A 16,515-nucleotide genomic window follows, 5' to 3' on the forward strand; every position below is an offset into this window, starting at 1 on the left:
ACATACATTGTAAAACATTCACCACAGTCAAGCTAATTAGCATATCCTTCACTTCATATAGTTATAATTTCCTTTACTTTTTTGTGATGATGGTGATACTTAAAATCTACTCTAGAAAATTTCAAGTACACAATACCATATTTTAAACTATGGCTACATTATTGCATATCAGAACTCCAAAATTTGTTCACCTTGCATAACTAATAACTAAAATTTAGTAAACCTTGACCAACTTATCCCTATTTCCACCCCTGTCCTACCATTCTATTCTATTTCTATGAGTTTGACTATTTTAGATTCCATATTTAAGGAAAATTATGTAGTTTTTTTTAGTGTCTGGCTTCTTTTATTTATTATAATGTTCTACAGATGTATCCATATTGCAATATGTAATCCATATGTATCCATATGGCAATTTTTTTTTCTGGCTGTTGAAGATTCTATTGTGTGTGTGTGTGTGTGTGTATACACACACACACACACACACAAAGGGGTGGGCAAATTTAGGTTTATAGTTGTTTGTGTGGAAAATAATACAATAATTTATAAATAATAAAACTAGAATAAACTATTTGCTCACAACTATAAACTCATTTTTGCCCATCTATGTGTACCACATTTTATTTATCCATTCATCTGTTCTTATGTATTTAGATTGTTTTCATACATTGGCTGTTGTAAATAATGCTGAAACGAACATTGGTCTTGCAGCTGGTGGCCTGGGTTGTAGCTCCAAAGCCAGAAGTGGTTGCTGCACTGAAGGAAAAATAGCTGTGATGCTGCCAAAGGTGGCTATGGTTGGCCCTGGAATTGCAGCTAGGTTTGAGGCTGTAGTTTCCAAAAGTGAAAAGAGCTGCCAAAGCTGGGAGCCAGTGCTATTTTGCTATCTTGTTGCTGCCCATCAATGGTCCCAAATGCAGGCTGTGGGTTGGCTCTTGGATATGAGGTAAGAGAAGCCTTGGTACTTGAACCAAAGAGAATGGTAAATGCTGAGTTGGTAGTGCTACTGACGTAAGGGTGAGCTAGTTGGTGGTAACCAGAGCTGAGGTTGTAAAGGTGTTGCAAAACCATTTAAGATAACGAGTGGTTGTGCTGCTGCTGGCTGGAAGTATAGCACTGCGTAGGGACTGGCCAAAGCTGGTAATTATTGTTGAAGTAAGCAGGGCGGGAGACTTGAGGTTTGCCAAATTGGAATATGAGCCCGTGGCTGGGGTAAAGCTGGCACCAGAAGCAGGGAGATTCACAAAGAAGAAAGGCTGGGTGGTGGAAGTGGTGACACTAGTGCTGGTCACATTGCTCACACTAAAGGGGAAGACAGACTTCACAGCCTAGTATGTGATGATGCTGGCTGTTGAGGTTATATTGGCCTGGCCAGTGAAGGGGGGGGGGCGTGATTGTGGCTGAAGTAGTTGATTGATTGAAGGAGAAGAGAGTTGACAAGGGCACAGATGTAGGTGCTCCATGCTGCAAAAAATAGGGTTTAAATGATGGGTGAGGTGCTGGTAGTTGTGGGGAGGGCAGAGTTGGAAGATTCTATGGTTGTGGCCTTAGAAAAGCTAGATGGCAATGGGTTCTCACTTCTGGGGACCATGAAAACGGACTTGAACATGAAAGATGCTGAAGACTCAGCAGGGGGCGCAGAGACAGACTGGTTAGCAGGTGGAGTGTTCAGCATTCCAAACAGAACAGTTGACCTGGGGGTGGGGAATGGGGAAGATAGGTCTTGAGATTTGGCATATGTCTCAGCCTAAGCCACTAGGGGTGACAGGGTGGTGTGACTGATATCATGGAAGAAGTAGGGGTCAACCCAAAAAAAGTGACTGTGAATTTTGAATCTGAGGAGGTACCTGAAATGAGTACTGACCAGGAAGAACTAAGATGGCCCAGAAGGCCCAGAGTCTTTGGAGGCAAATGGGTCACAATGGTGTCACTCCAGCAGATCCTAGGAAGTAACAGAGAATACTGCATCTTTTTCACACTCTATGAGTGGGTCAGTACTTGGGGCCAAGAAGGAGGCTGGGGAGGAAGCAGTCCTAGAAGCAGGGAGGGCAAAACTTGAAGAAGGAATAGTGTTAACTGGGTTCTTCACTTGCCCTGAGTTTGAGACAGCACCAGTCTTATCCTCTAAGACCATGTTAAATCATTGTAAGGAAGCTTTCTTTTCCAAGTCTAGGTTTCCAGTAGTGATTGAACCAAGTTTGGCAGGTGAAGTCAAGGTAAGGTTGTCCCCTCTCCTGGATGCAGCAGATAAATCTTTCATTTATATGGCATCAAACTGCCATTTATAAATGGGGTATTCTATGTGTTCTGAGTTTTTCAATTGGTTGTATGCATGACCATTTCTCCCTGGGACTCCTTGTTGGTTACTAATGGAGTTAAAGAAATATAAGCAAGAGAAAGTTCCTCTTCTCATTTTGTATTTATTGTACTTTTGCAGGCCTCTGGCATCTGGGAGTGAGATGAGCCTGAGCTGAAGAAAGGTGATGACCTGGGATCATGTCACAGTTACATCAGTGTAAACAATATCTACTGACTCAAAAGCAATGCCAGGTGTAAACAACTTTATAGATGATTTCAAATACAATTTCAAAAATCAGAGTCCTTTCTTACATAGAGCATTCTAAAAAAAAACAAAAAACAAAACAACAACAAAAGTAAGAAATGTGCTCCAAATTATTTATGAAACAAAACAACTAATATTTAAAAACAGTAACTATATTATAAGAAAGAACAATCTTCTTATTGTAAAATGTATAACCTAATTTTTTTATTTGCAAAGTTACTCTTGCATGTATTATATATCATGCCCACAGGATCCAAAGACAATAGATGGACATCTTTAGGGGCTATCATTCTGTTTATTAATCTAGAATCTAGTGGAGGCTGCTTTGATAATTGCATTGTGTGAACATAGTATAGGGATTCTACATGGCTTTTTCTTTTTTTTTTTTTACTGTGGCCTTCAAGATCCTATATAATTTGACCTTCTTCTACATCCCAGACCTCTTTTCAGGTATTTTTTTCCCTCACACCCTGTTCTTTCAAAACAATAAATACATGTGTTCTGCAGGGTCTTCTCTGCTTTTTTCTGTATTTCAAACATTTTCTCCATTTTATATAGTAAACATCCTCATTAGTGTATAATGGTATTAATGTAAGTAGGATTATCTACCCATGATATATAAATTAACCGTTCTCCATTCACTATCATATTATCCCAATGTTACCCCAATTTATTGCATTTACACATTTATTATTTTCTAAAATTAACTAGAAAAGTGAGAATTAATTTAGTGAATGACATTTATTTACAGGAAAAAAAAGCATCAACTACAATGTATACAATTCTTACTGGAATTGAATGAACAAGAAAGCTATTTGGTACTCTTATGAAAGATGGAATAGAAAAGGGCTACATGGAAAAATCAATCCATGTAAGAAAAAAAGTCCAATATAAAATGTGTCATACAGACAATCTATTGTAATAAATGTGTATTAAAATAGCAATGGCAATGGAGTTATGTTAGAAGAAACAGGCAAATATTAGTAAATCTGCTCTTAAAGATACAATTGAAATAGCAGGTCCCATATGGTGTTACCGTACCCACAGAAAAGTGGCAACTCTCTACTGGCAATCCTTTTTTCAAATGCTTGTTTTTATCTTTTAACCAATGAATTAGACATCTAAGATCCTAATTTCACAGAATATGATTTACAACTTAAATATAGATAATTGCGTGCTTTCAAATTCACCTCTTATATGCAAAAAAAAGTAGGTACATTGTGAGTAAAATGTTCTATACCCCTATGGCTAAGTGAAAATTTTTCTTGAGTCTGAGTCTTCCAGAAGTTCTTTGGTCCTCATACTGGGCCATTTAGAGCATTTGAATAACTTGTTAAAATTATATATATATATATATAATATATATTATATATATATATATATAATTTTTATGCATGTATTTTAAGGAATATGTCATCCTAGTTCTATAAAAAAGAAAAACAAATGCTTGCTAAACAATAGATAGGTATTATCAACTTATTAATTGACAGTTATTAACTAATATTCTAGAAAATATTATTAAATGTTATTTTAATAAAAATTGATAAATGCATATTTATAATGCATAATATTCTTAATTTAAATATTTAAAGAAAAATATATCCAGTGGTTTCAGTTTTTACACTAAATAAAGAAAAAATGTTGCCCTGGTTGGATAGATCCGTTGGATAGAATTTAACCCCTGGTCAGGACACATACAGGGACAGATTGATTTTCCTGTCTGTCTCTGTCTCTCTTCCTATCAAAATGCAATAGATCAATAAAAAAAATAACAAAACAAAGCAACACAAAAGAGAACAAAACAAAAAAAACACCAAAAAGAAAAATTATTAACTTATAATTTACATTTCAACTCAAATCTTTCCTAAAATAATTCTGAATGTGTGATACATATTTTAAATAAACCTAGCTGTATCTAGCAACCATTATTGAAGATAAATAAGGATGTACTAGTTGAATGATTAACCATTATCAACTAAACTGTAAATTTAAAGAAAAATAAATCTCTAGTAGCATTGTTCAAATTCATACTTTCCCATTCATAATTAAAAGACTTGGCCACTCTAAATGCTTTGATTAAATATAGTCATAATTTATTTTGGTATACTTCTTTCTAATATGTAATCTCCTAGGGTTTTATATTTAATATATTTATATGTTAAAAATTATATTTAATTTTGACAAATTGTAAAAATAATATTGAAAATAATTTTTAATATTGAAATTTAATAAATGCTTCTTTATAATAAATTTTTAATATAAAAAGCTCTAGTATTTAAATATTTGATATTTACTTTAAAAAGTGTCTAGTAAAATATTCAAATATTAAAGAATAGAAAGGACAAATATGTGGGACAGGTAGCATCTAACAACTAATTGAAAAAAATGTTCGTATGTAACCTTTAGATGTTTTCACTTATAGTTTATAAGGCTGAAAAATTTCAGTGAATTAAAAAAGATGACAGTCGGCCCTGGCTAGCTGGCTCAGTGGTAGAGCATTGGCCGGGCATGTGGAAGTCCCGGGTTTGATTCCCAGCCAGGACAAACAAGAGAAGTGCTCATCTGCTTTTCCACCCTTCCTCCTTTCTTTTCTCTCTATCTCTCTCTTCTCCTCCTACAGCCAAGGCTCCATTGGAGCGAAGTTGGCCCAGGTGCTGAGAATGGCTCCATGGCCTCCGCCTCAGGCACTAGAATGGCTCCGGGTGCAATGGAGTAACTGCCCAGATGGGCAAGGCATGAATCCCTAGTGGACATGCCAGGTGGATCCTGTTTGGGTGCATGCAGGAGTCTATCTGTCTGCCTCCCTGTTTCTCACTTCAGAAAAATACAAAAAAAAAAAATTGATGGTCAATTTTTTAAAATAGTCACTGAAGTTTCAAACTCAGAATTGACATAATCTAATATCTCATAATAAAATAAAATCAGCACAACTAAAATCACTGCCCCCATCAGAAAATATTTTGTGGTAGTCTGGTCTGTTTTAGGTCTTAGAAGTGCCTTCATATTTCCTTGCCTTCTACCCTGAAAGCACAGAAACTTCTGGTAACATTCTCAATTTATTTTCCTTTGACAAATATTTTGTAGTGATAGGCTTGTGCCTAACTTATGTTAATGTCTTTCTTGTCTTCCTTCCCTTATCCCTGTGTAATTTTAAAATTTTCCATTTTAACTTAAAATTTCATATACATATATCCATATATAGGTGAAGAAAGTATTCCAACTTATTTATGAAGTAAAATCTAACTATGATATTTAAAACAGTGAACATATCATAAGAAAAGTTATAAATCAACCTAAATAATGTCTATTTATCTAAAATGTAAGCATCCCCAAATTTAAAAATGCATTTTCTGCTATAGAACTCATAAGTTTTAAATATATATATATATAATCTCCCAGACAAAATTTATTTTGGGTTGTCATTACTTTTAAGTGTCTAAAGGAGTTCTAAGACCATGTCTGAAGACAAATACTCTGCTGCATATGTCTTCCTTGTGAGTCTTACAAAATTTATAAGTTGTGTTTTATTCTCTCCATCAGTTTAGGTGTCAGGAATGATATATGTTGTAATTTGTAGAGTAGTAGACCAAACATTGATGAGCTGACAGGTGTTAGATATATGCTACCTTTTTAAAGATGCTGTATTGCATCTGATTAAATTCACATTTCTTGTTTAGCAGGGTATCTGTCTGTATGGACAAGAATGAAAAAAAAATGTCTGTAATGAGAATGTTAAGTCTGTGTACCCTGAGGCTGTCACTGAAGAGCTGAAGTAAGACTGGTTTTAACAAGTAATTTATAAATATTTGAGCCTCTAATCAGCAGTGCCATAGTGACAAAGTTTAATGCTGGTATATGTAAATCAGAACATAGTATATATTATTTTTCATGCTTTCCATCAAAATCACTGACATATTACTGTGAGAATTCTCTATGAATAAAGCAGGATGTGGAAGGTACTCAAAGCAATTTTAACTTACTATGAATCAATGATCTTTCTGATGCCTTCAGCTGGTGCCTTCTTAGCACAGAATCCTATGTCCCTTTCCAGGAAATGGCATGAAGTACAACAGTTGTTGTAAGTAAATGAGGCCCTGGGTAGTTGGCTCCAGTAGATAAAGCATTGCCCAGCATATGGACATTCTGGGTTTGTTTCTGGACAAGACACAGAAGAGAAGCAACCATCTGCTTCTCTCCCTCTCCATCTCCTCCTTCTCTACCTCTTTTCCTCCCTCAGCCAATGACATGATTCGTTGGCCAGGTGCTGAGCATAGCTTGGTTGGTCCCATTGTGTCAGCCTCAAGTGCTAAAAATAGCTCAGTTGATTCCAGCTTGGGTCCCAGAGGAGATTGTGGGGGGCAGAGGATCCTGGCTCGTCGTGACAACTGTGGGAATCTGTCTCACTATCTCCTCTCTTAAAAAAAAAAAAGGTAAATGAAATGCTTCTATCCCCTGTAGCCAAGGTTTCAGAAACTTCTCTCTAATATATGTATACTGCTTACTGTGCTGAGAACCTCACGTCACATTTTGTACTTGAGATTGGAATTGTAATCTGCTCACTAAATATATTCAATATTGAAATTATTTAATGTGATGTGGTCATTCATTACCAGATGGTCAGACCATAAAAAAATGGAGTTAAGATTATTAATTTAGTTTAAATATTGAATAAATTTTAAAAATATATATTACAAGATATGAAGTAAACTTTTTTGAGTTTTGTCTCAGTAGTAAGGTATAGATTTTTTGGTGATTAATTACAATTAATATATTTCTTTTCTATTATATTATGATAATGGCATTTAATGAGTTTTAAAGATTTAAGCGAGAGATGACGTCAGAGTAATGGAGGAGTAGGAAGCGATACCGATAAATCTCCCCCAAAACTCAACAAGATCTTCAACCAGAAACAGAAAAATCTATACTTGGAGCCTCCAGATGCTTCACAATACACCCGAAGGTATGGTCGAGTGAAAAATTGGCTAAATATATAACCAAATCCTGAAGGAAATAGGGAGTAAGAAATGCTCCGCCTTCCTCACTAACCTAAACAGGGCGGCTTTCTCTGGTAACTGTGAATATAGAAACTGAGGCGGGCAAAGGGGGAGAATACATCCAGGCCGCGCACAAAAGGCCGAACCAGGCTGTGGCACGGAGATCCTAGCGGAGGAAAAACTGTTCCTGTGGCAAGCCGGGCAATACAAGCTAACACTTGCGCCAAACCCAAACAAAGAAAGACAAGCGGGGCAGCCATTTTACCCGTTCTCCTGGTTGGTGCGCAGTTAGTGGGCGAGAGATCTCTTCCTAAGCCCCAGAAGTGGGTGTCCGTGTTGCCCCACAGAGAGGCAGGGTCAGAGGCCTTTCTGTGGGCTGAAAGCAGAATCTCTGGGCAGCCCCAGCGCCCTGGGAAAGCCGCGCACGGGAGGGAGCGAGAACTAATTCCAACGGTGGAAATTTTCCGTGCTGGTGAGGGTTTCACTCAGGGAAACGCGGCCGGCCTCATATCCTGGTGTGTGCGTGCAGATAGGTAGTGAGCGATTCCTCCGAGTACCTCGGCAGGGCGCGCCCGTGTTATCGCACAGAGGGGCAGAGTCAGGGGCCTTTGTGTGGGCAAAAGCAGAATCTCGGGCCGCCCCAGCGCCTTGCAAAAGCCGCGCATGGGGACGGAGCAAGAGCGAATTCCAGCGCTGCAAATTTCCATGCGGTGGGGGGTTTCACTAAGAGCGTGAGACTACTGGCCGGATATCCTGGTCTGCGCGCGCAGATAGTGAATGAGAGTTTCCTCCAAGCACCCCGGAAGTGGGTGCCCGCCTGTGTTACCGGACAGAGTGGCAGAGCCAGAGGTCTTTGAGTGGGCGGAAAGCCCGCCTGATTATGCTAGCAGCTCTGACTGACTGAGCCTTACCCAGAGCCCTGTGCTGAGTGGAAATAGAGTGGGGAGTTGCCAGCTCTTTGAACCTCTTACTATCCAGGCAGAGGCAGCAACAACCCCATAGCTGGATTATCAGGCTACTAATTGAGGAAGGAAAGACTAGGAGAAAGGCTCCAGGAACATGGACTCTCTCACTGTCGGAGCCTATGAAAGCTAATGAGCCTTGACTCCCAACGAGACTAAAGCACAATACATGACATTGCCATAGGGACTTATCAACTGCAAACCTCTACCTGAGCGTGCCAAAGGGGCAGAACCTGGGGTACAGAGTCACCGACCAGGAAGAGGGAGAGAAAAGAAAAAACAAGAAGATAACCTCTCAAAATCAAGAATAATCTGCAGACTTTATAACCTATCCCATTTTATTATATTTGTTCGTTTGTTTCTCTTATCTTCATTCTTGAGACTTTTTTTCCTCCTCCAATTTGGCCGATTAACTATCTGCCGGTCTTACTCTCTCCTCTCCTTGAACTACACTACCCATAAGTGTTACATCTCCCATTATCTTTTCTCTTCTCTTCCTTTCTCTCTATGAGGGTTGCACTCCAAAACCCTTAACTCTCTCTCTCTCTCTCCTTTCTTTTTTCTTCTTTTAGTGGTTCCCTCTTTTTTTTCTCTCTATCTCTTTCTTTTCTCCCTCTATATTAGTTTCTTCCTTTCTCCTTTACATCTCCTCTCATTCAAACCTCAATAACAAACAAATTATCTTATCTGGGACTCAAACTTATGTTTGTGGCATTTTGGGGGTTTTTTACTTCACCTTTTTAACTCACTAGCAGTGCTCCCATCCCTGGCTCTCCATTTTATCTAGTTCTTGTTCCACTAAATACAATAGTATTTTTTTAATTTGTCCCCCCATTTTTCTGTTCTCTTATTCCTCTCATCATAACTCTTAGACAACACCAACACATAAAAGCAAATCATTTTATTCTTGACCCAAATTTTTTCCTTATTTGCTTTTTGTGGGTCCATACCACCCCCCTTTTTTTTTTTCCTTTTTTTTTTTTTTTTTTGCCCCTTTATTACTTTTCCCCAATTCAGGACCTCCATCACAGGCATTGTTTGTTATAATTCACAGTACATCACAAGATTTTCTCAAGAAAAAGGGCAGAGGAGAGGAAAAAAGGAGGGGGGGGAATAATTTCCTTTTTTTAAAAATTATTATTTTATTTTTCTTTATTTCATTATTAATTTTTTTAAAAAAAACAACTGTTTTTGATTTTTTATTTTTTTAACTTTTTATTCTTATTAAATCTCATTAATACTATCAACAAAACCACCCTCAGATGCCATTAAGGAAGAGAAAATCGAATATCATGGATACAAAAGAAACAGAGGTAACACAGCTAGATGACGAAAAATCTATGGAGAAAAAATTTAATATATTGGAAACCTTGGAGCTAAATGACAGAGAATTCAAGATAGAAATCCTAAAAATCCTCCGAGATATACAAGAAAACACAGAAAGGCAATTTAGGGAGCTCAGAAAACAACTCAATGAACACAAAGAATATATGTCCAAGGAAATTGAAACTATAAAAACAAATCAAACAGAGATGAAAAACTCAATTCACGAGCTGAAAAACGAAGTAACAAGCTTAGCTAATAGAACAGGTCAGATAGAAGAGAGGATTAGTGAAATAGAAGACAAGCAACTTGAGGCACAACAGAGAGAAGAAGAAAGAGACTCAAAAATTAAAAAAAATGAGATAGCCCTACAAGAATTATCTGACTCCATCAAAAAGAATAACATAAGAATAATAGGTATATCAGAGGGAGAAGAGAGAGAAAATAGAATGGAGAACATACTCAAACAAATAATAGATGAGAACTTCCCAAGCCTGTGGAAAAAACTAAAGCCTCAAATTCAAGAAGCAAACAGAATTCCGAGTTTTCTTAACCCCAACAAACCTACTCCAAGGCATATCATAATGAAATTGACACAAACCAACAGCAAAGAAAAAATTCTCAAGGCAGCCAGGGAAAAGAAGAATACAATATATAAAGGAAGGCCCATTAGATTATCATCAGATTTCTCAGCAGAAACTCTACAAGCTAGAAAAGAGTGGACCCCAATATTTAAAGTCCTGAAAGAGAGAAACTTTCAGCCACGAATACTATACCCATCAAAGCTATCCTTCAAATATGAAGGAGAAATAAAAACATTCACAGATACAGAAAAGATGAGGGAATTTATCATCAGAAAACCCCCACTCCAGGAATTACTAAAGGGGGTTCTCCAATCAGATACAAAGAACAAAAAAAAAACAGAGCCACAAGTAAAAGCTCCAAGAAGAACACAATAAAACCAAATTTAAACTGTGACAACAACAAAAAGAAAGAGGGGGAGAAGATGGAGATTAACAGTAGCAAAGGACGATGGAGTGCAAAAGTACTCACAAAATAGTTTGCTACAATGAACAGGGTAGGAACCCTTTTCATTACTCAAAGGTAACCACCATTGAAAAAACCACCACAGAAGCACATGAGATAAAAAAGATAGCAACAGAGGAAAGATGTATGGAATACAACCAAATAAAAACAAAAGATAGAAAAATGAAAGAGAAGGATCAAACAAGACACAAAACTAACAGAAAGCAAGATATAAAATGGCAATAGGGAACTCACAAGTATCAATAATTACACTAAATGTAAACGGATTAAACTCACCAATAAAAAGGCACCAAGTAGCAGAATGGATTAAAAAAGAAAATCCAATTATATGCTGCCTACAGGAAACTCATCTAAGTAACAAGGATAAAAACAAATTCAAAGTGAAAGGCTGGAAAACAATACTCCAAGCAAATAACATCCAAAAAAAAGCAGGTGTAGCAATACTCATATCGGATAATGCTGACTACAAGACAGGAAAAGTACTAAGAGACAAAAATGGCCATTTCATAATGGCTAAGGGGACACTGAATCAAGAAGACATAACAATTCTTAATGTATATGCACCAAACCAAGGATCACCAAAATATATAAGACAGCTACTTATTGATCTTAAAACAAAAACTGACAAAAATACAATCATACTTGGAGACCTCAATACACCGCTGACGGCTCTAGATCGGTCATCCAAACAGAGAATCAACAAAGACATAGTGGCCTTAAACAAAACACTAGAGCACCTGGATATGATAGACATCTACAGGACATTTCATCCCAAAGTGACTGAGTATACATTTTTCTCCAGTGTACATGGATTATTCTCAAGAATTGACCATATGTTGGGCCACAAAAACAACATCAGCAAATTCAGAAAAATTGAAGTTGTACCAAGCATATTTTCTGATCATAAAGCCTTGAAACTAGAATTCAACTGCAAAAAAGAGGAAAAAAATCCCACAAAAATGTGGAAACTAAACAACATACTTTTAAAAAATGAATGGGTCAAAGAAGAAATAAGTGCAGAGATCAAAAGATTTATACAGACTAATGAAAATGAAAATACGACATATCAGAATCTATGGGATGCAGCAAAAGCAGTGATAAGAGGGAAGTTCATATCACTTCAGGCATATATGAACAAACAAGAGAGAGCACAAGTGAACCACTTAACTTCCCACCTTAAGGAATTAGAAAAAGAAGATCAAAGACAACCCAAAACCAGCCGAAGAAAGGAGATAATAAAAATCAGAGCAGAAATAAATGAATTAGAGAACAGAAAAACTATAGAAAAAATTAATAGAACAAGGAGCTGGTTCTTTGAAAAGATCAACAAAATTGACAAACCCTTGGCAAGACTTACCAAGGAAAAAAGAGAAAGAACTCATATAAACAAAATCCAAAATGAAAGAGGAGAAATCACCACGGACACCGTAGATATACAAAGAATTATTGTAGAATACTATGAAAAACTTTATGCCACTAAATTCAACAACCTAGAAGAAAAGGATAAATTCCTAGAACAATACAATCTTCCTAGACTGAGTCAAGAAGAAGCAGAAAGCCTAAACAGACCTATCAGTAGAGAAGAAATAGAAAAAACCATTAAAAAACTCCCCAAAAATAAAAGTCCAGGCCCTGACGGCTATACCAGCGAATTTTATCAAACATTCAAAGAAGACTTGGTTCCTATTCTACTCAAAGTCTTCCAAAAAGTTGAAGAAGAAGCAATACTTCCAAACACATTTTATGAGGCCAACATAACCCTCATACCAAAACCAGGCAAAGATGGCACAAAAAAAGAAAACTACAGACCAATATCTCTAATGAATACAGATGCTAAAATACTAAACAAAATACTAGCAAATCGAATACAACAACATATTAAAAAAATAATGCATCATGATCAAGTGGGATTCATCCCAGAATCTCAAGGATGGTTCAACATACGTAAAACGGTTAACGTAATACACCATATCAACAAAACAAAGAACAAAAACCACATGATCTTATCAATAGATGCAGAAAAGGCTTTCGATAAAATACAACACAATTTTATGTTTAAGACTCTCAACAAAATGGGTATAGAAGGAAAATATCTCAACATGATAAAGGCCATATATGATAAACCATCAGCTAACATCATATTAAATGGCACTAAACTGAAGGCTTTCCCCCTTAAATAAGGAACAAGACAGGGTTGTCCACTCTCTCCACTCTGATTTAATGTGGTACTAGAGGTTCTCGCCACAGCAATCAGACAAGACAAAGAAATAAAAGGCATCCATATCGGAAAAGAAGAAGTAAAGGTATCACTTTTTGCAGATGATATGATCCTATATATCGAAAACCCCAAAGAATCCACAAAAAGACTACTAGAAACAATAAGCCAATACAGTAAGGTCGCAGGATACAAAATTAACATTCAGAAGTCAATAGCCTTTCTATATGCCAACAATGAAACAACTGAGAACGAACTCAAAAGAATAATCCCCTTCACGATTGCAACAAAAAAAATAAAATATTTAGGAATAAACATAACAAAGAATGTAAAGGACTTATATAATGAAAACTATAAACCATTGTTAAGGGAAATTGAAAAAGATATAATGAGATGGAAGAATATACCTTGTTCTTGGCTAGGAAGAATAAATATAATCAAGATGGCTATATTACCCAAAGCAATATACAAATTCAATGCAATTCCCATCAAACTTCCAATGACATTTTTTAAAGAAATAGAGCAAAAAATCATCAGATTTATATGGAACTATAAAAAACCCCGAATAGCCAAAGCAATCTTAAAGAAAAAGAATGAAGCTGGGGGCATTACAATACCTGACTTCAAACTCTATTATAGGGCCACGACAATCAAAACAGCATGGTATTGGCAGAAAAATAGACACTCAGACCAATGGAACAGAATAGAAAGTCCAGAAATAAAACCACATATATATAGTCAAATAATTTTTGATAAAGGGGCCAACAACACACAATGGAGAAAAGAAAGCCTCTTCAATAAATGGTGCTGGGAAAACTGGAAAGCCACATGCAAAAGAATGAAACTGGACTACAGTTTGTCCCCCTGTACTAAAATTAACTCAAAATGGATCAAAGATCTAAACATAAGACCTGAAACAATTAAGTACATAGAAGAAGACATAGGTACTCAACTCATGGACCTGGGTTTTAAAGAGCATTTTATGAATTTGACTCCAATGGCAAGAGAAGTGAAGGCAAAAATTAATGAATGGGACTACATCAGACTAAGAAGTTTTTGCTCAGCAAGAGAAACTGATAACAAAATAAACAGAAAGCCAACTAAATGGGAAATGATATTTTCAAACAACAGCTCAGATAAGGGCCTAATATCCAAAATATACAAAGAACTCATAAAACTCAACAACAAACAAACAATCCCATAAAAAAATGGGAAGAGGATATGAACAGACACTTCTCCCAGGAAGAAATACAAATGGCCAACAGATATATGAAAAGATGCTCATCTTCTTTAGCTATTAGAGAAATGCAAATCAAAACAGCAATGAGATACCACCTCACCCCTGTTCGATTAGCTATTATTAGCAAGACAGGTAATAGCAAATGTTGGAGAGGCTGTGGAGAAAAAGGAACCCTCATACACTGTTGGTGGGAATGTAAAGTAGTACAACCATTATGGAAGAAAGTATGGTGGTTCCTCAAAAAACTGAAAATAGAACTACCTTATGACCCAGCAATCCCTCTACTGGGTATATACCCCAAAAACTCAGAAACATTGATACGTAAAGACACATGCAGCCCCATGTTTATTGCAGCATTGTTCACAGTGGCCAGGACATGGAAACAACGAAAAAGCCCGTCAATAGATGACTGGATAAAGAAGATGTGGCACATATACACTATGGAATACTACTCAGCCATAAGAAATGATGACATCGGAACATTTACAGCCAAATGGTGGGATCTAGATAACATGATACGAAGCGAAATAAGTAAATCAGAAAAAACCAGGAACTGCATTATTCCATACGTAGGTGGGACATAAAAGTGAAACTAAGAGACATTGATAAGAGTGTGGTGGTTACGGGGGGGAGGGGGGAATGGGAGAGGGAAAGGGGGAGGGGGAGGGGCACAAAGAAAACAAGATAGAAGGTGACAGAGGACAATCTGACTTTGGGTGACGGGTATGCATCATAATTGAACGACAAGATACCCTGGTCTTGTTATCTTTGAATATATGTATCCTGATTTATTTATGTCACCTCATTAAAAAAATAAAATTATTTAAAAAAAAAAAAAGATTTAAGCTTTATCATGGATATTTACTTTTATGGATTTATGTGTTTTCATGAAGTTTTGTCTTAAAATTGGTGGTAAGCTAGTGAATAAAATATATCTTAATTGGTTTCTTAATAACTATTTAGATGTATATATACTTAGTCAGTTAGTTAGTTAGTTAGTTAGTTAGTTAGGAAAACAATAACCTACCTTCAACTTCCAGTACATTTCTCTGGAGTTCTCACTAACTTCATCATTATGATTAACTTCCATGTTTAATTTTTTAACCCAGGTCCCAAATTTTAAGAAAGCCTTAACTGAACATACACATAATTTCTTTTTGCTACAGTTTAAAATCTATGATCATTTTCCCTTTTATTAAATGTTTCTTAAAGAGCATTATCAATTCATGCATTATCAATTCATTCATTTAACTTGTATAAGACAGACTTATTTACCTACACCAATCACTGTATTAAACATTTATTTTGTTTCTAATTTGTTGCGATTTTAAATAGTATGTAAGAATTGCAAGTGTTATCTATTTTAGGTATTTTCCCTTGAGTTAAATTATAGCTGCAGAATCACAGGGCTCTAAATTATCTCTTCAGATTAAATCCATATAAATGAAATTGTTTTGTCAATTCACTTAAATTGTTAAAGTGTTCCCCAAAAAAGTGATGGCAATTTATACCTGTGAAAGAACAATATTAGAATCTTAGTATATTAATATGATTTAATGCATATTTCAATTACTTTAAAATTTTTTTAGTTTTCTTAATTTCTGTTTATTGTGTGCTTTTATCTGCAATTTGAATTATATATTGTTACTTCTGACATTTTTCATCATGTATATTTTTCTCATTTATATTTTAAAGTCATGAAAAGAAAATCCAGATTTAAAAAGGCATATTTTTTCTACTTATCTTATTTTTATAACATGATTATTAATAATATGATAATATAAAAATGTCAAATATATAAAATGAGAAAGTAACAATAATGCTAATATTTATTCACAAATTCTTCTAATTATTTCAATGACAATAAACCAAAATGGCCTTCTGTGTATTATTTTAAATACAGAAAAATTCCAAACCATATTATATATAGTAATTTACAGGCAGTAAAAATTTGTGTTTCATGCAACAATTTGGATGCAATAGCAATCCATAAAAGAATTTAAATGTAGTAATTTAAATGAAATTAAATTAAATTCAAAAAGAATGATGGGAGAAAAATATGACTAGATTCCAGACAAGGGAAGAGGAGGAAAGAAGGAGAGACATAAAAGATTAAGAAGGAACATGAGATTATGGGTCTGGACTCCCTGATTCCAGGGGCTCTATGTTTC

At 35.8% G+C, this 16,515-nt stretch overlaps 1 pseudogene; it reads right to left on the reverse strand.

Annotated features, from left to right (window-relative positions):
- Nucleotides 1–816: 816 nt before the first annotated feature.
- Nucleotides 817–15,434, reverse strand: LOC136309301 (putative nuclear envelope pore membrane protein POM 121B; annotated as a pseudogene).
- Nucleotides 15,435–16,515: the final 1,081 nt, after the last annotated feature.

This window comes from Saccopteryx bilineata, chromosome 6 (genome assembly GCF_036850765.1).
Source record: "Saccopteryx bilineata isolate mSacBil1 chromosome 6, mSacBil1_pri_phased_curated, whole genome shotgun sequence".
In the NCBI taxonomy this organism is placed as follows: Eukaryota; Metazoa; Chordata; class Mammalia; order Chiroptera; family Emballonuridae; genus Saccopteryx; species Saccopteryx bilineata.